This window comes from Pseudonaja textilis, chromosome 2 (assembly GCF_049901715.1).
Source record: "Pseudonaja textilis isolate UNSWEBS1 chromosome 2, rPseTex1.2, whole genome shotgun sequence".
NCBI classification, from domain to species: domain Eukaryota; kingdom Metazoa; phylum Chordata; class Lepidosauria; order Squamata; family Elapidae; genus Pseudonaja; species Pseudonaja textilis.
Window position 1 is genome coordinate 105,084,666 of NC_141991.1, and position 25,864 is coordinate 105,110,529.

At 39.9% G+C, this 25,864-nt stretch overlaps 1 protein-coding gene across 7 annotated transcripts in view; it reads left to right on the top strand.

Moving 5' to 3' along the window:
• The first annotated feature begins 8,868 nt into the window (after positions 1-8,868).
• LOC148126992 (uncharacterized) overlaps positions 8,869-25,864 on the top strand; it is a 231,928-nt gene continuing 214,932 nt past the window's right edge. Inside the window, exons 1-5 of one of the 7 annotated variants that reach the window (XR_015741793.1) lie at positions 8,876-9,243; positions 9,473-9,698; positions 10,341-10,481; positions 14,510-14,614; positions 17,088-17,373. The gene's annotated coding sequence lies outside the window, so the exon portion shown is untranslated. Of the gene's footprint in view, positions 9,244-9,472; positions 9,699-10,340; positions 10,482-10,634; positions 10,677-14,509; positions 16,238-17,087; positions 17,374-25,864 lie in introns of those variants that run through there. The other 6 variants (XR_015741792.1, XR_015741791.1, XR_015741795.1 and 3 more) reach the window with 6 other exon arrangements.

Below are 25,864 nucleotides of genomic sequence, written 5' to 3' on the forward strand. Positions count from 1 at the left end.
TATTCATTATTAGCATGGCAACGGATCACTACAACTAAAATTGCACAAACAATTCCATTCATTCACATTCCCCTTTCTGTAACTCCATCCCATTTATCATTTATATTTAATGATGGCATGCCCTATCTTAATAGTTAATAGAGGTGGGGTTTTTTTTAAAGAAACGGCTCAACTTTTGTAGAGCTTTATACACAAAGCACAGAGCTTGCATGACTGTAGGAAGTTGGGGTTTACATTTGGAAGTAGCAGTTATTCCTCATAAGCAAATAAGCAAAGGGGAAGCCTGAGGCAAGTTCAAGAGTTAAAATTTGTGACTATGAAATTAACCAACTTGATGTCTTACCATTTAAGGGTCTTCAGATGCTCTTAACCACATTCATTATTTCAATCACTTCAACTTTAATACAGAAATCAAAATCTGGTGGAAGATCATGTTTTATTTACTTAAGTTTATATCTCATGTTTTTATTGAAGCCAATATGCTGAACAATCAACATTTTTTAAAAAAATGCATAAGGTAAAAGTATACATCACACAGTATAAAGTATGTATTAAAATGAATAGCTTGTTAAATGATTCACACTTAACAAGCCAAAGATCTGAAGGCAGCTGTAAACCTTAACTTTGCCATCTCTGACACTTCTTCATTGGTCCTTCCACCCCAACAAGGCTTCAGCTCAGAGTATAATGATTATGGGCTCCAGGAGAACAATTCCAACAGACACTCATGGGTCAAGTCTTGATTTTAAATTGAGCATATTTGAATTGGATTTAAGGCTGTGAAAGCTTCTTAGACTAACATTTCAGATGCTGGCTATTTACTTTTTTTTTTAAGAAAGCAGAATAGGGAATGAATAACAGAACAATAAAATTAGAAGGGGGAACTTGGAGGTCTTCTAGTCCAACCCCCTGCTTAGGCAGGAAACCCTACACCACTTCAGACAAATGGTTATCCAGTCTCTTCTTTAAAACTTCCACTGTTGGAGCATTCACAACTTCTGGAGGTTAATTGTTCTTACTGTCAATGGAAAGGTTAGGAGCGACATTTTCATTGTACCAGCTTCTTTTACTAGGCTTCCTATTTCTGTGCTACCGCCTATCATTTATGTGCAACTTTTTTTAAAAAAAAATCATATCCTGTGGACACCCGTGATTGAATGCAACATCAAAACTGTCATCCCAGAACAGCAAGAGAAGATTAAAAAGTTTTAATCCAGTTTTGGAAAAATGCTATTTTAAACGCTGAGGAGAATGCTCCCTGCTTGAATTTAGTGGTGGTGGTGTTTTTGTGAGCAATTTGAAAGTGCTGTGTTTTCCTCATTCTTGCTATCTCTGCCTCCAAAACAAGTGCAGAGGGGATATTTCAACAATTTATTATGATGATCCCCTTGAAGGCATCCTGCTGAAAAGTGCAGGGTTAATGTCCTCTAAAATATCCCCCACTGCTGCTACTTTCAACTCAAACTGGCCGAATGTGAAGCAGCTGCAAACATTTTTATGATTCCTCATTATAACATATGGCTGATTTTTTGGGGGGTGGGGGGAGTGGAATCCTGAAGCAGATTGCACCAATTTAGTTCGCTTTATAATCTCAAATTGCAATGGTGAATTGAATCATTCCATGTTTAGATCTTGCTCTCCAATTCAACTTAATGGAGCTGAGGAGTCTGGTACCTATACCATTGTGACTGGTTTCACATATTTCACTAAACTGAAATGCAGTTTGGTTTTGGCTTAGTCTGTGAACTCACCCAATTGTAGTTTTTAAACTACAGAATATGGCCCAGTATATGTTCAACAAACTATGGCTAAAACAAACCATTTCTTATCACACTATGTAAACCCAGTCAAAACACTCAGAACCAGAATTTGGATCATTTTTAGGTTTGTCTGTCAGAGTGTAGTTTTCATACTGGCTATGTCTGATGGTGAACACCACTGAAAATTAGATCTGCCAACAAACTGTAAATAAATCTTCAACTCTAAATGCTTTCTGGTATCACAGACCAGAGCCGTATGAAATCCTGTTCCTTTTAGTGTTATGATATACTTTTACAATAACACACACATTGCATATGGCAAGGTAGCCTTTGCCAAGTTGGGGTTTTCCAGATGTACTGGATGTCAATTTCCAACCAGCATCACCAATGAAACTGAATGCCAAAGAGCACCAAGTTGAAGAAAGCTTTTCTGTTGGGCAGATTGAGTCCAGACTCCAGAGATGTGATTAACCTTGACAAACATATATTGTCTGTCTACACATGCAAATTTTCCAACTTGTCAAATGATGGGCATACAGAGGAGTGCTGTAACTGCATTTTTCCAGAACTGGTCATAAAATGGGCATCAAGGTAGTTCCACTTTGCCTGCCACTTGACCCCTATTTTCAGAGACCAACATTGTTCCACGATAAACTACTTTTGGATCACAGCCCTCCAGTCCTTGCATCTCACGTGACAACTTAAATTGTCAGATTTAACATTTTTACTATTTGTAATTGTGCTGTTCCCGGCAAAATAGTCCTTGGCTAGGTCCTCTAGGTGCTAATGTAGTCGTAATAATCATCATAATCATCATAATAAGAGTGTCAGACTATAACTTAGGACTCCCCGGGTTTTGTCTGCCAGAGTCAGCCCCTGCCTATTATTAAAGTTGGGGGGAGGTCAGGGTTGTGTGCAATGAAGCAGCCACACTATAATTTAGCAATTACTGTAACCCACACTTGCAATTTGAATGGTTTTGTACAAACTCTTATCCGTGCTTTCTCTCCACTTAGTTTAATGCTTAATTTGATAAGCTGCTTTTAACCCACTCAGTGCTGGCTGTTATCCTAATGGCTGGAGGGAGAGAACAGTTACAATTAATCCAACAACCCGGAAACTAAGAGTCTTGGTTAGAGTCCTTGGTGGTCTGGCATAGGAGCTGGGAGAAGGGATTGGCTGCGTAACCTCCAGGAAGTCACCTTAAGCTCTCAGAGCCTCCCACACAGCACATCTATACCAGGTCATTAATTATTACCTACCTTGCAATGGGTATATTGAGGAATGAAGTGTAATTAGCAAGAGTTGGTATTAGGAGACTTAAATGCAATGTTTTATCCCCTGCTGTTCAGTAACTCGTATTTATCCCTTTCAACAGCATTTCCCACAGGTTCAAGTATTCAGAGCTGTGATGCCTTCAAGCTCAGCAGTTAACCAGTCATTTAGAAATGAACTTGGTTATACTTGGTGCTATACTGCTGATATCAGTAGAAGATTTCTGTAGAGAAATATGGCTCATACACAATCCTTGCAGCCTTCCAATTTGGGACTCTTCTGCCTGTTGATGAAACTACCCAGAGTACATAAGAGCAAGAGGAATTTTTCTTTGCTTCAAGGTGGCAACTGGGCCTATCCTGGCATTGGCATTCTCCCACTGTGTGGAGCAGAGGTAGTATTCAGCAGGTTCTGACCAGTTCTGGAGAACCGGTAGTGGAAATTTTGAGTAGTTTGGAGAACCAGCAAATACCACCTCTGACTGGTTTTACAGTATCCTTCCTTCCCCTGCCATGCCCACCAAGCCATGCCCACAGAACCAGTAGTAAAAAAAAAATTGAATCCCACCACTGGTGTGGAGGTAGACAGACTTTTATGAAATAAGGGAGTCTTTTGTATTAAACACTAAGCTTGGACTATGGGGTGAGGTGCAGGGTTGTTGTCTGAATCTTGTGCTTCTAAAAGGATCTGTGGAATCTGCTGGTCCTCTAGGGCAGGGGTCCCCAACCACCAGGCCCTGGACCAGTACCGCTCTGTGGAACATTTTCTACCGGGCCACCGGTTTGCTGGGCACTGCCATCTTGTTTTGATGAGAAAGTTCTTCCGGTGAGCTTTTCCGGTTGGAAAGCGGTGTTTGGGTCCTGAAGGAATCCTCGCGCCTTAGTTTCATCGAAGGGGGGGCGGTGGCTTCGAACAAAACTAAGGCGTGAGGATTCTTTCAGCACCTAAGGCAAGGCAAGCCGAGCGACCACCCCGAAGCCGCCCCAAAGCCCATCGACAAAGGTACAAAGGAGGAGTTGAAGGTGCGGGAGACAGCTGGCTGGCTGGTCGCTCGGCTCGCCTTGCCAAGTGTGCTGATGCCAGTACCGGGCCGCAGATCATTTTGTGATGCCGGTACCGGGCCGTGGCACAAAAAAGGTTGGGGGCCACTGCTCTAGGGCAACTGGCATATTAAAATAGTCAAGCATGAAATGACTAGGGCATGACTATCTGATTCAGAAAAGGTTGCATCTGGCATATGGGATGAAGCTGTACATAATGCCATCAAGTGGGGAAGTGCCAGCCAAGAGTTGAAATCTCCCCAGATTACATGCCCTAATAACCATAGCCAATAAATCTTGGTAGATTATGCTGAGGATGGTTCCTTCCATCAAGCATAGCTTATAGGTGCTGAAACAGGACTTCGGTAGCTTCAGTCAAACTATAATTGAGTAACATCAGCATACTGATGATAGGAAACCCCAAACTACTGGATGATCTCACCCAGAATTTTCATGTAGAAGTTTATAGGAGGGGAGAGAGCCTTGATATACTCTACAAAGGAGAGCCATGAGGATCAACCTCTTCTACACCAACCAATGCATGACCTCTTTGTAAAGTCAATATTACTTAACTACTTAATTACTACCTTAGATTTATACAACAACGTCAGAAAAAAAACTTATGCACTGAGATTTCTTTATGCTACTGTTTCTCTATTCCTATTGAATTAGAAAAATCAGGCCAGATTAAATACACTGGCAGACTCAATTTTCCCTGTTCTGACTCTAGATGTAATATTGTTGACATATAATTCATAACTATTACTAGGATTTTTTAAAAAGAGATTACTTTGGATCTGCAGGAGTTGTGCTTGAAAAAAAATCTGGAAACTACAGTTTGCACAAAATTTGATGAGAGTGCAGTAGTGCAGTGATAAGTGCAACCTTCGGTAACTTCATTAGTTTTGGCACTGAAGTGTTACCAATTGATAATGAGTAAGATTTAAATTGCTAGTTATCTTTAAGGTCCTTTAAATCTGGTTATCTAGGCACTGCCTTTTCTTACATTCATCAGCCCATCCAACCAGCTCAAAGAAAGTCATCTTCAAAATCTGCTCACTAAAGATTGTCACTTGATGGACCTTGAAAATGGATGTTCTCAGTAGCCACGTCTACACTTCAGAACTTCCTCCTCATTCTGATTAACCTCAACCCATCTAGGCTTCAGAAAAACTTTGAGAATTTACCTATTCTATCTTGCAAAAAAGGAAGGATTTAAACCTGTGATTTAAAGGTTGGTATATAAGTGCATTGCATTTGTAGGTATTTATGTCCTTGATATTTTACATATAGTTGAGGTCTGGGGTTTTCTGGGATTTTTTTTTTTTAACCTGCAGGAATGGATGGCATAGAACAAAGGAATCAATCAATCAAATCTTTTCTTTGGAATTAGAATGTTTAATATGAAGCACCTCTAGAATTAAATAGTTCCACATCCCATCCCCTTGCTGCATGCTATAATTATTTTTGCTCTTGAATGATGACATCTCGATGAGCAGCCCTCTGCCTTTTTTTCCCTTCCATGTGCAACAGGTAAGCATGGGTAAAAGAACACATGGTGGTAGGGCAGGAGCCCTAGTGGCTCCATGCTTTCCTGGCACATTGAAGAATTTTAAATGGCAGGCAGGCAACATTTTGAGGTGATATACGTAACCGTTGGAGGCCAGATCTGGAGAGTAACAACTGAAATAATTATCTCTTCTGGCAACATGCCACTGAAAAATATTGGCTGTGAGGTGACCTTGAGATACAGGTGCTAGAGGATGGGGAATCTGGGCTTCTTTTAGCTGCACGTGTGTTTTGAAAAGCCATTTTAACACATTCCTTCTCTTTCAAACTCTCAAAAATGGGGCTGAGGTGAAACGAGTATTAACTTCTATACTGCAAGAAATGTCTGTGACCAAAGAACTCGAAGCCAGCAAGCAATAAGTAATAGAGCGGCCTGTGGAGTTTTATATTAAAACCATTCCTTCTGCTTCTGGTCCCTGACAGCTGCCACAGTGAGACCATTTCAATAGCTCTTCTCAGCACCTGTGTGACCCCCATCATTTTAACAAGGTCATAATCCAGTGGGAAGGAATCCAAGCGTTCAGTGTGTCATTTTTTTTCTTCCCTCATGGAAAAACATTAGTTTTTTTCACAGACATACTTGCAGTTCCTACAGTCAATGCAACTTCAGAAAAAATCGCAACATCTTGTGGAAATGGTCTTTTGGTCCCCTTCTTCCCCCATCCCATGGGAGTGTTTTTCCCAATATTCTCATCTCTACAAGTTTATCCACACTTCTGCAATTTCTCACCATATCATTTCCACTCAACAAAACCCTCAACTTCTCAGTTTTCCATTTAATCATTTGACTTGCTAGCCAGTAGGTCTGTACAAATCAAAATCTAATCTGAATAGATGATTTTCTTCAGAAAAAATATTCTTGTTCAAAAATGTGAACCAATTCTGAAAATCAATTTGATTTGGGTGTTTGAATGAAATTGTCAAATTATTTCAGTGTGGGTTTCCAATTTGATTAAGCAAAACTTGGTGCTACACATGCACCAGAAACATTTGAGCAACCCAAATGATTTGAGCTATACCTGCTTTGATTATTCTATGGCTTGGAAAAGTCCATTCTAACTTGGAAATAAATTGCATTCGATAAATTGGATCTCTTAACTGAATATTCACACAGCCCTACTAGCTAGCTTCCCAAGGGCTTTGGCTGAATTTATAACAGACAAATAGAGGGAATTGTGGGAGGAGGGGTAGCAGAAGGGATGAAAGCAAATACAAAGAAGTTACTTTCTTCTCTTTTTATAGAAGAACATGGAGTTCTTGGCTGTCTCTTCCAGATTCTAAACATGTTCAGAAGCAACAAAAAAAAGATGGATCTGCAGATGGGGCAACATTCACTACTGCTTACTCACCAACATCCCAGCACTTGAACTGGATGGAGTTGTATGAATGCTAAACAAAAGTTTTGCCAACGCAGTTAGTGCTTTATGTTTGCAGAGCGTAGGTAAAGGATGATGTACTTTTCTGGTTTACTGTAATCCAAATAGTACATGAAAGGGAAATATTAAATGCAGAGGAAAGCTGAAATATAATTTCTTTCTCCCATTAAAACTGGAAAAATTATCTTAGTATGTTCATGGATTTTCTACAGTCTTTGGTCCCTAGCAGTCTTCTCCCACTCCCATATAGATGTTGGAACTACAATTCCCATCATTCTCAACTACCATGGTCACAGCTTTGGGTATTTCAGTGTCCTTATCATAGGACAAACCATGCAACCCACCTGATAATTGTAATCAGGAACATTCATTTAGGTACATTCCTATTAAAATGTGTAATTCGCTAATAGCATCTTAGCAGGCAGTCTACTTCCTTTGATAAAGGGGCAACATTTCTTCTGCAGAAAATGAACCAGGATGAAATCTGAGGGCACTCCCTTTTCAAACAGCCATTTCAAAGGTGCACGGCCGATTCCTTGCCTTTCCTCTCAAGCACGAGAAAATGGCGGCACTGAACGCTGTCTGCGGCTCTTCTCTGTTTCTTGCAGTGACACCGTTCCTGTCTCTCCTCTTGTCATCCTGACACAGATGGCTGTAAATCTCCTGGATGCCAATTTGGCGCCTGCAGGTTAGGCGTGCTGCCTTATTAGTGCTCGGTTTTGTCATTCAGCCATGTGGACCAAGAGGGAAAGGCAAATAGCGTTGCAGGCTGAAGCAAATTTACAGCCGGGCTTCCTTTGCTTATTTGCATAGTGCAGCTCTCCCTTTCCCCTACCATGTGCATCTTTGTGTAATTAACTAATGCCACATTCATCAGAATTTAATTCACGCAGTGCACAAAGATGCACAATGGCTGGGAGGGGGACAACAAATAGGCAGGCAATGCCTGGCAGGGGTACCTCTTCTACCTCAGCTTCAGCATGAAGTTTGGCAGAGCTTAATTAGACTGTAGGATGCCATTAGATCATTATCCCCAATCCATGTGCTTGGGAAATATTTTACCCCCTCCCAGTCTGGATCTGGCAATCACTACTGCCTCCCAGAGTTGGTAAGTTTGCCTTTGCGCATCCAAGGGCACGACAACATGTGCCTCCAAAATCTTCCTGATTGCCAGCAGGAACAGGCGAGCGGGTGTTGCAAAGAGCAACGTAGCATCTGCCAGGTTCCCCCGCTGTAATTGGATGTTGCATCTTCCAGAAATAAGTGAAAACCACAATCAGGCTGTAACATGCCCCCAGTAGGTCTAGTAGTTGTTAATGTGTATCTCGCTGGGATTCCTTTCTCTTTTTTCCCCCCGGTTTTTAAATCACCTATTTTCAGAAGCGGCAGCTTCTCGGGGATTGAAAAATAAATTAAATAAATAAACCAAGCTCCCTGGGGGCCACAGCAAGAATGTTTGTGGGAAGGGAGAAACAGATGGACACCTCTCTTCCCAACCTCAGCACTCCAGCAAAGAGAAGTTTTAACGGGGAGGGGGGAACCCCCAAATCTTGACCAATATGAAGTGCTCACAGACATCCGTAGAGCCTTGAAGACCCTTGACAAGCCCATCTAATCTTCAAAATAACTAATTGCCTGTCATTTAATTAGCATTGGTCTGCTGAGAGCATTAGGATCTTTGTATGTTGTGATTTCTCATTTCATTAATCCCATCTCCTCCCCCCAATATTTTGCAACAATTCATTTATCAACAGCGCATAAGATAAGTCACAAAGAGGAGGGGGAGGAAGCCTTTTTCTTTTAATTGATTACAAATGCGGTTGTAAGTTGATTGGAGAAAAAATATCACCGTATCTCTTCAAAAGACCTCCCTTTTTCTGTTTTTTTCCTTTTTGCATTGGGAGGTTCTGTCTATTTGTTTACCCCATCAAATAAAGCAAAAATAGAGTGGGTTTGATTTTTTTTAAAAAAAATTAAAACACGGAAATAATAGAGGCGGAGAGAAAGACTAATTAAAAAACAACAACTCCTTTGCCAAAAACAAGACTGAGTCAAACAAAAGCAGCAAATACAGTGCCCGGCACGCTGAGATATTCAGTGCTGGATCGGGCTCTTTGCCAAGTGAATTCACAATACGCAGTTTCAATGTGTATGCAAAATGCCATTGTCTTAGCTAATGGTTGTTGCGGAAGAAACCCCACCATTTCTTGATTGCTGTGGAGGGTGAGTTGTTATGGGGAGAGAGCGGGATGGGTGGAAGATGAAAGCAGAATACCTATCTGGACAGGTTGGTGTCTTGTCTTATCTTTGCCCCACTGTTTTCTTTAAATCCAAAATGGCTGGTCATGTTCCCCCATGACTGCCCATTTGCAACTTCCTCTGCCCTATTTTCCTTTTCTTCCCTCCTGGTCTTCCTTCCTTCCTTCCCTCCTTCCTTCCTTCCTTTTTTCAGGGCTCCCTCTGTGGAACGTCATAGGTCCTGAGCTTGAAGGCAAAAGCTGTTTTCTGTCCGTCTGGCACATCGTGCCTGCAAGATGCCATCTCGCTCGCATTCTTCCCGACCATCCCAGCCAGGGTTGAGGAATCTGAAAGGCATTGCTGATGCTCCAGCCGCTTGATGCGCCTCGTGTACTCGAGTCGCCCGATTTGCATATGCCGTGCAGCCATACTTAATGAGTGTGAGTAATTATGCCAATCAGACTTTCGGGTTGTGTGCTGTTGTATTATTTGGGGTTTTTGTTTCTTCACCCGCCCCCCACCCCTGCCCAGCCGATGGCATTCAAACTTCACTACCTCTTTGGCAGAGGGCTGGGGAAGGGAAAAGGGGGGGTGTATGTTGGCACAGCAACTGTTGTTAAGGGAGAAGAGAAGCAGCTGCCAGCCTGCATAGCAAATCTGCAAGACTTGGCACCATGCCAGCTTCCTTGAGGGTTTCAGAGGGATGGTATGTTGGACGGTAAGACTAGCTAATTAATCTTCCGGCAGGGAACAATGTAATATCAGGCAATTACAAAGGCAGAATGAAATTACAGTGGTGGGAAGGCTGGCATACGAATTTCTCATCAAGTTCTCTTCCTTGGCTCTACAGTTATAGATTTTTATACCTCGATATGAGCAGTGGAAGAGGGTGGGTGAGGAGGGAGGAGGAGAAAGCAAGCACATTTGAGCCAAGTACACAGGGGACTTTTCATTTAGTTTGCCCAGAATAATTTCCACCGGAAACAGTTTGGAAGCTGAGGCTGGGAGATCTAAGTAGAAATTGGAAGCTTACTTTTAAAAGATGTACAGGACTCTGGGTTTCTTGTCTCATTTTTCCTCAGTGGGGCCCTTCGGGATAATGAAGAAAAGTGCCCTGCCTCTGATGTCATCGGAGTTCAGTCACTGGAGTTCTGTGGTAAATGATGAAATATAGTCAAAACTTGCCTCGACTGGAAAGGCTGAGATGCTGATTGGCTGACCAGGTGAGGGTTATCTCCCCCTCAAGGTTGGCAAGTAACAAATTTCACAGGTATTTCATTTCTATTGGGATGACATGGCCAACCTCCACAGCTCAGTCATTCCAGCCATTGGCAACTCTGCCACCACATGATGATAAGCCTTCTCTTCCCTTATAGGAGGGAAAACAGAATGGAAGAAGGAATACAGACTTCAAGGAGGTGAATTTCAGGTTCTTCCAGTATTAAAATTGGCCCTACTTTCCTGCTTCCCTTTCTTTGCAGAGCTTTTAGCCTTTGGTATCCTAGAGGAAGTTGAGGGCAAAAATTGGGGGGTTTAGAGTGATTAATGCACAAAAACAGAAACATAGGTTATAATGACCCAGCCAAATCAGGCAGGATAGCAAACCTTTTTTTCCCCTCAAGACCTTGTTTTAAAGGGAAAGGAAAGCATGCACTAATTACTCTCTTCATTTATAGAATGAAGAATATTATATTTATAGAATATTATACCCATAATAGCATGATATTTTCCAATGAATATTTCTCAAAAGAGAAATATCGGTTTCTATACCTCAGTCCTTATGTCTGCTAATTCAGGGACACAGTAGAAATCCCTACTTGATTTGCTGAGCATCACAATTAAGAATGTGAATTCCGTTCTCTAGAACTCAGTCTTGGCACTGAGACTCTCATAAACATAAAGAAGTGATCTTTCTGGAGTTAATAGCCAATATAATCTAAATACTATATTTCCGGAGATTCTACCATGCAGGATAATGCCTACAAACTTATAATGGAAAATGGAAATAAACATATGGTAAGATATTAGAAATAAGTCTCTTAGAAGATATCTCTTGATGATAGTAATATCAGGGAATGCTTTCCATATGGAAACTACTTCAAATAAAAAACATCACCTTACTGATCTACTCAAACTTAAATTCCTCATAAAATTCTGAAGATTTTCTCTCAACCCCTAAATTACCCGGAGTCTAAAATTCATCTAATCTAAAACTGTTTCTTCCTATTATTTATGCTCTGTAAGGAATAAAAGCCCTTGACTCACCTCCTGATATCAGTGTAGTTTTAGCTGCACAGCCAGAGGTGTGTTTACCTATCTTCCAGGATATTTTCCTGACTCTGCCATCACTCATCCAGCCTTGGGATTTCCTGGCATTCTCCCAATCAAATATTACCCAAACACATAGTACCCCATAGTTTCTGAGCTGAAACAGTGTTGACTAGATGCTGTTACCTGTTGAGATAATGCCATGTGTGGGGCAATACAAATGTAGTTTGTAGCTGACTCATGATTAGTCATTGAATCAAGTTAATATTCACTGATCATTACTGATCCTGCACTGATATTAACATCACATATTTCTAGTAAATCTATATTCTGTTCTTGGGGTCATATCTAGTATTGATTCTTTTTTCATGGTTAGACTTGACCTATTGCATGAGCATGAGGTTTATTCTAATTAATTTCCTGTTAATCCTTATAATAGTAAAAAAAAATACACTTAATTATTTCTGCTGAGCAAGCATCTTCCCTACTTTGCTGTTCTGTGCATTTCTGCAGAAACCTAATATGGTCCTGTTGGTCTGGATTAGACAAGCTCTGTCTATAAGAGGCAGGTCTCTGGGCTTGTTTGGATTGAAGATCTGTTTATAAGGTTAGATAAAGTTAATTATGATCCCCCCCCTGCTGTCTGTGAATGTGTGCATTTGTATATTTGTAAATAAGAAACCCACATCTTCTGAACATTAGGTCATAAAGTCTCTGGCACACCACAGATCAATTACTGCAAGTCAGGCTGTCACATCCGGTGAAATATGTTACATCACACCACTTGAAAATTGGAACCATACATGCATTCCTTTGTAAGAAACTTTGCAAGAATAGGGCATTGAGCAGGGTTGGAGTACAACTACTGTGGTCAGATTTCTGAGTTTCTTGATCACTTAGAGTTCAGGGAAGTTCTCTAGAAAAATATTTAGTACTTTAAAAAGGTAACTTCCTAAATAGGGTCTGAAATTCTGAAAGTGACTATGAATAAATTCCAGATATGGACAGCTTTATGATGCCTTTTATAAATCAGCGGTGACCATGAAGACATATTGGAATGTCCTCAAGAGAAAATGAGTTGTAAAATGTATGGGGTTGTTAGCCTTTGGGGGTTGATTCATTACTAAATGCTGATTGCTTAGAATCTACTCCCAGCTTCTCAGGAAGGCAATAATGATGATGAGCTAGGAAAATGGTCCCAACCTAAAGTTTTAGTTGGGCCATATGAAATAGTAAATAAAGAAAACAAGGAATATTGTGGAGAAATAAAATTTGCTCAATTTCTTGGAAGTAATTGGTTAAAAATAAAGAAAACAACCAACAAAATGATTAAAAAAAAAGTGCTTACTGGAAAGAAAGAGTAGGGTGATTAGTAAGCAGATAAGTTATCCCAATTTCACAGGATTCTAACTAAAACTTGATCAAGGAAGGCTTTGTGCCACCTGATTGTGGTTTTAGAGTATATGCAACACGTATGTCTAGTAGAAAAGGGATAACATGTGTGGAATTCTAATCACAGGATCTAATCTGGGTTCAGTCATGATCTAATCTGAGTTCAGTTGTCAGGGAACTTCTCTCTACCAGAATGTGTGCTTTAGGCCAGTGGTCCCCAACCACCGAGCCCCGGACTGGTACCAGTCCGTGGAGCATTTTTTACCGGGCTGCAAAGAAGTGGGCACCGCCATCTTGTTTCGACGGTGCTTGAGAAAGTGCTTCCGGGTGAGCTTGTCGGTCGTCAGTTGGAAAGTGGTGTTTGGGTGCTGAATCCTCGTGCCTTAGTTTTGTCAAGGGGGGGGGGCAGCTTCGAACAAAGAGCCATCCCAGTGGTGGTGGAGTCTCGCGTTACTCAGGAGGAGATTAAGAAAGGCCCGAAAAGCCCATCGACAAATGTACAAAGGAGGAGTTGAATGTGGCGGGGAGAAGCGAGGGATGGCTGGCTGGCCGGTCACTCGGCTCGCCTTGCCTTGGTCATGCGTGCTGATGCTGGTACCGGTCCGTGGATCATTTTGTGATGCCGGTACCGGTCCGTGGGACAAAAAGGTTGGGGGCCACTGCTTTAGGCTATTCTATGCATAGTATTTATGTGGTGCCTGATTGTGTGTGGCTTTTTATTGGTTGATTTCTGATTGGGATGCTGGTGGCTGGCTATTAAGTTGTTGGCTGTTGTTTCATTGTGCTGCCAAATCATATACTGTAAATGATGATATTGTTAAGTCTCTCTCTACATCCTTTTCTTCTTCATGTAGATGTGAATGGAAAGAACAAAAGTGCCTTCTGGACATGAGATGGATTGGAACACTAGCTAACTTTTATTTTCCAATTTTCTTCCTTTTCTGTTTTTCTTTCCCTATCTCTTTGCCGAGGACCATGTTCCTAGAAAAGGAAAGGGAACAGTAACCAGCAAGAGATTTCCCCTTTTATTAATATGGAATTCTGCCAATCCTAGCCTTGACAAGTAGGAATTTTAACCTGTAATAAATAAGTAGCATATTTATAAAAATTAATTCTGTGCCCTAACCATTATATCATAGGTTTTGAAATAAATTGGCTATACTGGGCATTCCAGTTGGTTTCATTGTGATAACTAGGTGACCAGAGAAAATGGTAATCTTTCCTGCCATTTTCTTTTTCATAAACCCTTTCTCTTGCCCCATGCTTAAAAGACATGTTTATTTAAATTTATCTTATCAACAAGTGCTTACCTCCAAGATTACTGTAAGGGGGTGGAAGGGATGACTATTATGCTTTGGTTATCCAAGGGACTTGCTGTGAATGTATTATTAGGGTTTTATGCAGTGCTTTAAACTTGATCTCCAAAATCTGCTTCAGAATGTCGGCTACATCTTTGGGAGATGAATCTGAAACACTGACAACCTGATTTATTATATTATTTAAGTGGATAGGTTTATACAGTACCAACAAAAATGCTTAATGGCCTGTTATCTGATATTCCTTAGTTATCTCAGTCTACTTCCTTCTGCAGATACTACTCTCTGCTGTGATTTCTTGGAGAAATTAGAAACATGTCAAATCAACCAAGGCTAAGAAAAGCAGTATGGGAGAGCCATATGGAAAGCTTCTGAAACAGGTGGAATATGGTGTAATGAGGAATACTTGACACTCTTGTTGGCTGACACAAAGCTTGATTAACATTAAGCCAGCACCTGCTGGCTTCTTCATGTGTTTACCTGTTACAAGTTCTAAAATGGGATCAGTTTTAGATTACCAAGAGGGAAACTATCCTTCTTTTAAAAAATGTATTATTGCCTTTTAATCTGCAGTCATAAATGATAACATAAAAGTAAAGCAAAATATACCAGAAAATAAATAAAATATAAAAAAATCAAATAATAATAAATTAAAATCGAATAGAATATAACGGTAGAACAAAGTTCCATGACCTTCAGCCTTCATCATATAGGACTTATATTACATGTCACCATAGTATCATTGATTCATAAACCTGGAAGAGAACACAAGAATCATCTACTCCAAACTGATGAAATTTCCCATAGAGTTGGTAGAAAGTCAATTCATATGTAGAAAATGGAAGAGCGTCTTTCGCCGTGAATTACTTTCCATCCAAGTAAAGTATTAATCTTAGCTTCTGCTCATGCACAATAAAGTTTTTCATACTTTGATAGGTTCCAAAGTTTTGGAATACTGTATTATTCAACAAGATATTCCCATCTTTGTTCTTTATTTTTTTAAAGCTCTGTGTACAACTGTATGAATAATATATCAAAGCTATATCAACACAGAGTAAGCCCATTGAACTATGTATGAGTCAGAGTCCTGTTCTACCTGCAAATTGTGCATCTCAATGCATCTTTTGCAATTGTGAATAAAAATAAATTGTAGGTTTAAGGACTTCAAATATATTTTCTAGTGTAGTATTATTTGTTCAGGAATGTCAGAATCAGCTAATACATCTGGCCCAAATTGTACTATTAAGAAATATTTTAATTGCATAAATTGATACTGAGTAGACTTAGGTAATTCACTTTGTGAAGAAAAGCATTCAAATCATAGAAACTTTAAAGATTTTGGACTGTATCCAATTACCTTGCTTTAGTTCTTCATTTTCTATTAGTTTGCACCTCAGGAACAAATATCTTTCTTATCCTTGTTACTAGGCAATGCTACTTATCTGAGAATTTTGATTGTCTAGCATATAGATGACACCATTCTCATTAAGTAATACTGAAGTCTGTACACTGTAAAAATATTGAAAGTAAACCCATGAAATACAATTTGTATAAAATCTTACAAATTTCAAAACATTATCAAATATTTATATGAGAACAAGACATACTAGGAGAGGCTAGAAAATATATAACAATACAACTGAGGTTGTTTTAATAGTAAAACTTATTTGTAAAATCTTTTTTTAATAGTTTGGCCTTTCCCAAGGTCATATTTCTATGGTACCTCAAAAAATAGAAGAGAAGCCAAGATGAACAGTCTTGAAATCATACAGCTTTGTCCTAAATATTTCTGATTCTTGATGGTCTAGTATTTAATAATTTACTAAGAAAGGAACTTAAGTGTTTCTTCTTTAGAGAGTTGCTCAAATGATCAAAATTCCCAAGACTTAAATGCATTCATAATGTTTGCTAAGTACTTCTAAACAATAGCTGAGATCGCTTTTTTTTTGGTCATTATTGTATCTATGGTATATTCAAATACAACTGTTTTGCATTCTTTCAGATTTCTTATTTGAAATTTGTTATTCCTTTTCATCCTGAAATTTGTCAGAAAATCTCTAGCTTCCTTTATAACAGTGGCCCCCAACCTTTTTTGTGCCGTGGCCCAGTACCAGCATCACAAAATGATCCACGGCCCGGTACTGGCATCAGCACATATGACAAGGCAAGGCGAGCCGAGCGACCGGCCAGCCAGCCTTCCCCCGCTTCTCCCTGCCACCTTCAACTCCTCCTTTGTACCTTTGTCGGTGGGCTTCGCTTTGGGACGGCTTTGGAACGGTCGCTCGGCTCGCCTTGCATTGGGTGCTGAAAGAATCCTCGCGCCTTAGTTTCGTTCGAAGCCCCCCCCCTTCGATGAAGCTAAGGCGCGAGGGTTCCTTCAGGACCCAAACACCGCTTTCCAACCAGAAAAGCTCACCCGGAAGCACTTTCTCGCCAAACAAGATGGCGGCGCCCAGCAAACCAGCGGCCTGGTAGGAAATGTTCCACTGACCGGTAACGGTCCACGGCCCGGTGGTTGGGGACCCCTGCTTTATAACATACATTAACATGGGTAAGATAAAAGAGCAAAGAGAAAAAAGTCAGTGAACAAATAGGCATCAACTTACAATAATATTGCAATGCTTCATTCTAAGTATTTTCATAGTATATTTAGTAAGATACTAGGATCAGGAATGATAACTAACACAGGTTTTGCAAACTGAAGCAGCCTTACAAAGTTTCTGAAATTAAAAAAATGTGAGAAAAGGAAAGCTCAAACAAGGAGACAAAAGTGAGACTGTTGTTCTTAACAAAAGTTGTTAAGAACAAGAGTAAACGGAATTCATTTTTCTTTCCTTTTTTACTTCTATGTAGGCCTTCTCCTTTCTTCAATCTGATTGGGGCTCACCATACTAAACAGGGGCTCACCATACAAAACCTGGCAGACGGAGCCCGGAAGTGTAAAAGGAGAGGATCAGCCAAATATTACCTACCAAACAATCTGATATGCTTGAGGGGTTTAAATATCAAATATCTTTATTATGGTCTCTGCAGAGGTGGTATTCAGCAGGTTCTGACCAGTTCTGGAGAACTGGTAGCAGAAATTTTGAGTAGTTCGGACAATCAGCAAATACCACCTCTGACTGGAGACTTTACAGTAACCTTCGCCTGCCACGCCCACCAAGCCACTCCCACAGAACCGGTAGTAAAAATAATTTGAATCCCACCACTGGGTCTCTGGGTAGTCTTTACAATAAAAGAGTACAGTACAGATAATCAATCAATCAGAATAGAGCTGGAAGAGACCTTGGAAGTCTTCTATTCCAACCGCCTGCTTAAGCAAAAGAACCTATACCACTTCATACAAATGACTGAGTGTCCAGTCTCTTTTTAAAAACCCTCAGTGTTGAAGCACCTCCAACTTCTGGAGGCCAGCTGTTCCACTGGTTAATTGTCCTCATTTTTAGGAAGTTTCTCTTTAACTCCAGGTTGCTTCTCTCTTTAATTAGTTTCCATCCATTGTTTCTTGTCCTGCCTTCTGGTGCTTTGGAAAATAAGTTGTCCCCCTCTTTTTTATGTCAGCCCCTCAAATACTGGAATGCTGCGATTATGTCACCCCAATACTTCTTTTCGCTAGACCGGCCATGGCCATTTCCTGCAACCGTTCTTCGTGTATTTTTTTTTTAAACTCCTGGTCCTTAATCATCTTTTTTGCTCTTCTTTGCACGTTTTCCATAGTCTCAACATCTTTTTTGGTAATATGGTGACCAAAACTGGATGCAATATTCTGGGTGTTGTAAGTCCTTTTTAGTGACCATTCAAAGTTACAACAGCACTGAAAAAAGTGACTTATGACCATTTTTCACACTTACAACCATTGTGGCCTCCCCATGGACAAGCGATCAAAATTCACATGCTAGGCAACTGCATCATATTTATGACGATTGCAGGTGATCTCCTTTTGCAATCTTCTGATCAACAAAATCATTGGGGAAGCCAGTTTCACTTAACAACCATGTTACTAACTTAACAATTGCAGGGACTCACTTAACAACTATGGCAAGAAAGATTGTAAAAGGGGTACAAACTCGCTTTGCAAATGGTCTCATTTAGCAACATAAATTTGGGGTTCAGTTATGGTCATAAGTCGAGGACTACCTGTAAAAAGGGAAATAGTTTAATACAGCCATTTGTTATTGGGGAAGGGGAAAAACAACAGTGCAATAAAACAGCACATCTAATTAAAAGTTTTGCACAATTGTATAACTCAGTGAAGATACTTGAGATGGTTACATGACAGCCATTTGCAGCTGAAAAGCACCATACTGGCCAAGGACTTAATAATGCGGATTATTGACAGTGCAGAACAAATGTAAAAGGGATTTAGGGAAAGTAATGCCAAAGAGAATCAAGCAAATCCTCAGCCCAGCCCAGTGAGCACAATTCTTCCTGTCTTTAGCCCGAGGATCCCTTCACTAACTGAAGCTCTCTCAGGTTGGTTAACCTCCCATTGTGCTTGTCCTTTGAAGTGCCACTTAGCTGGGCTGGGAGCAGATTGATAAAAAGTTAATTTCTATTTGTTGTTGCTTCGTAATTGGATGAACATGAAAGCAATTAAATATAAAAACATACAAACAAATAATGAAGTCAATGTAATTAGCCCAAGTTTGATCACTGTCATAGTTATTTAGGAGGGGATGATATGCCTCAGCAGGTGATGTTTTAAGCAGCCTGGGATACTCCGGATATGCTTTCGGAGAATGCCGAATCACAGAGCCGGGATTTTAATTACAGCCCACTGCAAATAAGTGATGATGACAGCCACTTGATGGAAGGAAAATTAGGCCACCGTGAGAGAGATCAATGAAACAGACTTGGCAAAGTTTAGCTCCAACTTAAGGAACCACTAGTTCTGAACCAGCTTCACAGTGTCTGAATATTGTGCCATAAATTGTTTTTTCCACTCGTTTAAAATCAATCTCTCCCTCCCTCCCTCCCTCCCCCCACTCTCTCTTTCTCTCTCTTGGCAAGGCATTTGAGAATTTCTTTTTTGATTCTTTTCATTGTCTTTTTGAGCTTGAGCTGGTTTGGTAGAGATGTTAATTTAGTTAGGCATGGTAGTAGGGTCTTCATTTTGAGTTTAATTAAAAGATTAGAATCCAGAGCAGCTTCAGTTTTCTGAAAAGAAGATTGAAACCACAGCTCTGGTCACCTTTTTCCTAGGTAAAGGCAAGGTCATAGATAGATAGATAGATAGATAGATAGATAGATAGATAGATAGATAGATAGATAGATAGATAGATGATATAGATATAGATATATGGTATTCAGCTTTGTTCGGGTATTTTCCCACGTCATTGTAGTTGAGCTTTTAAAGTTATAGCAACGTTTCGGCAGAATCTCATCTGCCATCATCAGGTTTCTGTATTGTGTTGGTCTGTGAGTCAGACTTTTACAGTTGTTTCAGTTTTAAATTTGGGGCTAGCCTACTGCTGTGCCAGAATGGTTTTTTCTTCATCCTGATTGGTTGGGAGTCTTGGTCTGTGTTTATTGGTCTTGGAGTTTGCTGTGTTCTGCTTGATTGGTGTTTCTAATATCTTCTGTCTGTTTTGTGGCTTTTTTTGTGTCTTGATTGTCTGGCAACATTGTGTTCCTGTATTGGAGGCTTTTAGTGCAGCTTGGCTCTGAGTAAATGGACAGCTATCATTTGTTAGGAAGCTACCTGCCTGGATGAACCCGCCTGGATGAACACAAAAATGCAGTAAAAAAGCTGGAACACACTTCCTCACTAGTCCAACACATGAAAGCCACAGGTCATAGCATCAACTTCAATGGCACCAAAACCCTAGCCACTATAGAAAACCCCAGCCACAGAATTATCAGAGAAGCCATAGAGATTGAAAAAAAGACCTGAAAGCATGAATAGAAGAGAGATTCCACCAGACTGTCAATCATTTGGAAGCCTGCACTCACAAACAAAAAAATCTCCACACCACTAGCCAGGCAAACACCTGGGCACAAACAGATCCCCCCTGATACCTCCAGCTCAAACACACCCCAACCAGGCACCCAGATGAAACCTAGCTTCCTAACAAATGATAGCCGTCCATTTACTCGGAGCCAAGCTGCACCAAAAGCCTCCAATACAGGAACACAATGTTGCCAGCCAATCAAGACACAAAAAAAGCCACAAAACAGACAGAAGATATTAGAAACACCAATCAAGCAGAACACAGCAAACTCCAAGACCAATAAACACAGACCAAGATTCTTAACCAATCAGGAGGAAGAAAAAACCATTCTGGCACAGCAGTAGGCTAGCCCCAAATTTAAAACTGAAACAACTATAAAAGTCTGACTCACAGACGAACACAATACAGAAGCCTGATGATGGCAGATGAGATTCTGCCGAAACGTTGCTACAACTTTAAAGGCACAACTACAGTGACATGGGAAAATACCCGAACAAAGCTGAATACCATACATGTAAGTACCCGCGAAAACTTAAGAAAACACACACACACACACACACACACACATATATATATATATCTGCATCAACTCCATCAACCCATCAAGAAATGACAACACAGCCAACCTCCCCACCAGTATATCTAGGGAGACGGCAGCTCCGATCACGTTTTGCTTGCACAAGCATGAAGCCGAAACCACCAGCCTGAAGATGGCGAGTGGGACCTCGTTGAAACGTTGCCAAGATACTCTCAATCTTTCACGGGAAAAGACCCGAACATGCCAAGACCTGCATACTTGTACCCATGAAAATCTACCAAAATATATACATATCCGCTAGTCACAAAAATGTCACCAATATTTTGTTTTCCACTGGAAGAAAAACAACAATTTTTCAGTGAAGCGAACACTTTTTAAAAATGACAGAGGAGAAATTTAGTGCAATACTACATGGATTTTAATCTGATTCATTTCAAACGTGGCAGCTGCAGCATATTTAAACAACTTGACTCTTGGGAAAGGCAAGAGCAAAGTGGGTAGCCTTCTCCAACCTGTTGCCTTCCAGTTCTATTGTTCCTCCCATCATTCCCAAACATCATAGCTATGGCATCTGGAAAATAACATGGTAGGAAGAGCTGAGGAGAAAAATATGCAGAATGTAACTTGTAGCCTGTGCTACACAGTAATTGCTTGTTTTTAACTAATGATGTGATACTGGAACCTTTTGTGAGCATTCATTTGCTGCACCATAGGAGACAAGGGTCTGAAAAATGCCTGTGGATTCTATCATAATGTGGATAACTTTTGTTCCTCTTGCACTCTTCTTAGAGTCTTTTTTAACCATACTCCTCAAGTGTAGAATTCCTAAAATTCCAAGATATTGTTCTTTCCTCAAAAAGAAAATCCTCATTGTTGTTTTTTCTTTTCTTTTCTTGAATATATTTGTGCAATTGGATTCAATAATTCAACTGGTCTCTCCCTTTATAGAATGGCACAAGTTTCAATACAAAGTCAAATTCACAGTTCTTCAGAGTGGCCAATACTGGCCCACAAAAGTCAGTGGGACTATCCAAGGAGTCAGTTTTGCTTTTGATGTTCTTGTGGTACTATTGGTTTAATAAAGTAGAATTCATTAAATTATTTTCATAGAATAAATGGGGGCCCATGAACAATGGGAAACCTTCATGGAGGGGTTGATGAGCTGAAAAGTTTGGGAATGCCAGGTCAATTAGAATCCATTTATCTGACTAGCAACCGCTGACCAACATTGCCCAAAGAACAGTGTGGAGATTATAATAACTGACTTTAATTCTCTGCTTTATTAACCAAGTTAAATGGCCCTACTATTATGTGGCCCCTTAGAAACTTGTATGCCATCCAATTCATTATAGATTCTATGCATCCTGCACAATAAAATGCAAATTAAAAACAATTGCAGTAACCAGAAACATTATACTGACTTTTGATAACTAACTTCCTTTCGCTCGAAGCTGCTTTCAGACAACTGGGATCCCTTGCACTGAAAGCTCTGAGGAACAGTTTTGTTTTAATGCTGAGAGACTTGAAAGTGGGACTTATGCCCCCAAACCAGTCTTTGGATATTATGTGGCCTGTATAGGGTGAATCAAAGAGGAATTGGAACAGTGGTGGGATTCAAAAATTTTTATTCTGTGGTCATGGCTTGGTGGGCATGGCAGAGGAAGGATACTGTAAAATCTCCATTCCTACCTTACTTCTGGGTGAAGTTTACTGCAAAATCCCATTCCATCCCCACCTCACTAATCTGCTTTCCAGCTCCATTCTCCTTTGCAGGGCAACAAAAGAAGACCCAGATGACCAGCCGGGACTCGGGAGGCATAGAATAGATGGGGGCAGGGGCAGTCAGAGGTGGTATTTGCCAGTTCTCTGAACTACTCAAACTTTCTGCTACCGGTTCTCCAGAACTGGTCAGAACCTGATGAATACAACCTCTGAATTAGAACCATTTGCAACTGTGTTTCAGGTACCAAAAGATTTTGCAAAGGTCAAATGGACTCTCTGTTTAATGTCAATTTATAATGACCTTTCCATCAAGAAAAGTTAATGAATAGCCCTTAGTCACATAAATTGCATTCATTGTAATGGCTGTGTTAAAACCAAAGCATAGTAATTGAGATTAGGAATACTCTATTTAACAGGCTTGAATTCCTCAGGAGGCAAATATCCAGCCTTATGAAGCACTAAGGAGAAAGTATTTACCACAGTTTACTTTTAGCCCTCATTTAGAGACTGCCATGTTTAGTAACCATTCACAGTTATTACAACGATAAAGAAGTAACTTTATAATGAAGCCTCATGTTTATGACTTTTACAGGATTGTAAAGCAAAGGAAAACTGGAGTAAGATCACAAACACAGCTATGTGTTCATTTAATTTCCAAGTTGCTAGTCCCAACAGTGGTTGATAAACAAGGAACTCCGTTTTAAAGTTCATCTGTGAATTTTATTATTAGGTCAACAAAGTTTATATTATCTCTCTAAAATCTGGTAATCCTTATTATTTTTCCTTATTTTAATTGCTTTGAAAGGTATGGCAGTCACAAACACAAATTTTATATGCACATAAGTTATGCAGAACATTGGCTTTAAACACCTAAATATGTCTTGGCAAGTGCCCAAGCGTGAATGGCGCACCTGCCCACCTTACCATAAAGCAGCTAAGTCCTTTCTCAAGATTGTGACGTAGCTATAAAAGCTATCCATGAGCCTTTGGGAATGGACATAGTTGCTTTAAATTATCACAGAGATGCCCTGTCTGCCCTCCTGCACATTTTGAAGCTTCTTTTAGGAAACCAACACTGTGTGATGTTAATGTGCGTGTGTCTGTATTCATAACCACCTTTTTCTTTATTAGGTAGAAGTCTGATTGAAACCTCAGAATTTATGTTATCTCTATAAAAAATACAGTATACCCAATTAATATATATACATCATTCAGGACAGCAAAAGGATCTCTTATGAGAGATAATTCTTACAATTTGCCCTTTAGAGGGAAATATCTATCATAGATAGTGGAAGGTGATATAAATCTGCTTCCTAGCTAGGGGAAAACCAAATCTGTATATGCATGAAAAACTCAGCATTTTGGAAGACACAGGAGCAATATAGTACCAATAAAAAGAATATGAACAGAAGGAATATACAGGTGAAACTTGAAAAATTAGAATATCGTGCAAAAGTTCATTTATTTCAGTTAATGCAACTTAAAAGGTGAAACTAATGTATGAGATAGACTCATTACATGCAAAGCAAGATAGTTCAAGCTGTGATTTGTCCCCCCCAAAACCCAAACAAACAGCATAGCTAAAGGAAATTAGTAATACAGGTGACAATAGTGTTTTTGTGTTTTACTTCACCCAAAAGTATTATATTCTACATCCATCCACAATTAAAAATGACCATAGTTTTCACATGAAGAAAGAATAACACAATAATCATCGTATGCAAAATAAATAAATACAAAAGTCTAAATGAAGGTCAACATGTTATTTTCAATCAGAAAGGAAGAATGATGGGTTTTTCTTTCCAGGTTGTAGGTAATATGCTACCCACTTACATTGAAATGACTGTAAGAACCAGGTTAGGTTAACCCAGAGAGAGTGGTGAGAGTAGAATGTGAACATAAATAAAGAGTGCATTTGCATTTTATGCACTCTGTTTGCAATTTAAATTTTTAGCTGCTAAATCTAGCGTGCTGAAGACTGTTCAGTGATTCAGAAGTAAAACACTGGATGCTTACTTGTGAACTCAGCAAAGTATTTCGAAGAAAATGAAAAGAGGATTTTTGATTTTCCAGCATGTAGTCTGGAATAAGAGTGATCTGGAGCTACCTTTCAATTGATACAGCATTCGTATGTGAAGTTTTCTCAAGCAAGCAAGCAAGATAAATAGATATCTCTTGTTGTCTAATGACAATAAGATAAATAAGTGAGAAGCAATAAGGGAAATGGAGCATTTATAGTGTCCTGACAGGCATCTTACTCAGGGCCCCACACATTCTATCTTAAGAAGGAGAAACAGTTGTATTGATCTGTGAAAGGATCCAATATACATTATTTTTTAAAATCAATGTTATTTTTCCTGTTCGTATTTATATCAGTGTGGTTACTTGTAGAAGTGAGTTACAATTTTTTGAGAAGATGAAGATGCCTCCTGATTATTAAGACATCTCCCCAGCTAGCCAGCCCACAAAGGAATTGGAAAACTGACCCAACTCGGAGAATAGACAGAAACATGAATCAACCATGAAGAAGCTCTAATCCCAAGATGTACCTGTTATGGATCCTCAGCAAGTGTGAAAATTGTACTTGATGGAGAATAATAGTTTGAAGCAGGGATTTCATTGAGGGCCTCATCAGGGTTGTGTTTGACCTCAGGGGATGGGGTGGGCATGGCCAGGTCAACATCACTCATGTCAGGGGTTCCTGTGGTGGCACAAGCTCTCTGCCAGCGAAAACCAGTTCTCAAGCACCATTTTTGGCTGTGACAGCCTCCTGCAACCCTCTGCCAGTAAAAACAGAGCTCTGTTTTTGCTGGCAGAGGCACCATGGGCTGGTCCTTTGCTGTTTCCAGAGCAGCCCCATGGGCCAAATCTGAGCACCCCATGGGCCAGATTCGGTCCATTGGCCTTGAGTTTGGTACCTCTGGTTTAAAGGGTCTTTACCAAACTGGATTGGAATATTAAGTGGATTTTCATTCTTGAATACTTTTCAACATTTTCATTAATAATTTTGTTGAAAAGCAGGAGAGAATGCTTAACAAGGTTAAAGATGATGCAGATCTGGGCAAGACAGTTTATAGGACTAAGAAAGTGTTAAGAGGTACTTCAAAGCTATTTCAAGAACAACATGGTCCCCTGCCTCTTCAGAAAATTAAAGGCCAGACAAGACTTCTTCCAGTCAACTAATATAAGCTCCAGAAAAGTAATGTACATAATATCCCGCAAATTGCAGGGACAAGTTCTTGAAGAGATAGAACCTCAGCACTAATTGTTTGCCTCCATGCTGGAAAGAGAAATTTCATTGCTTCTTGAGGAGTGAATATCTAAGATGAAGCATAGTTATTGGGAATACTCTAGAACGGGTTTCTCAATCTTAGTTACTTTAAGAAGTACGGACTTCAACTCCCAGAATTCCCCAGTCA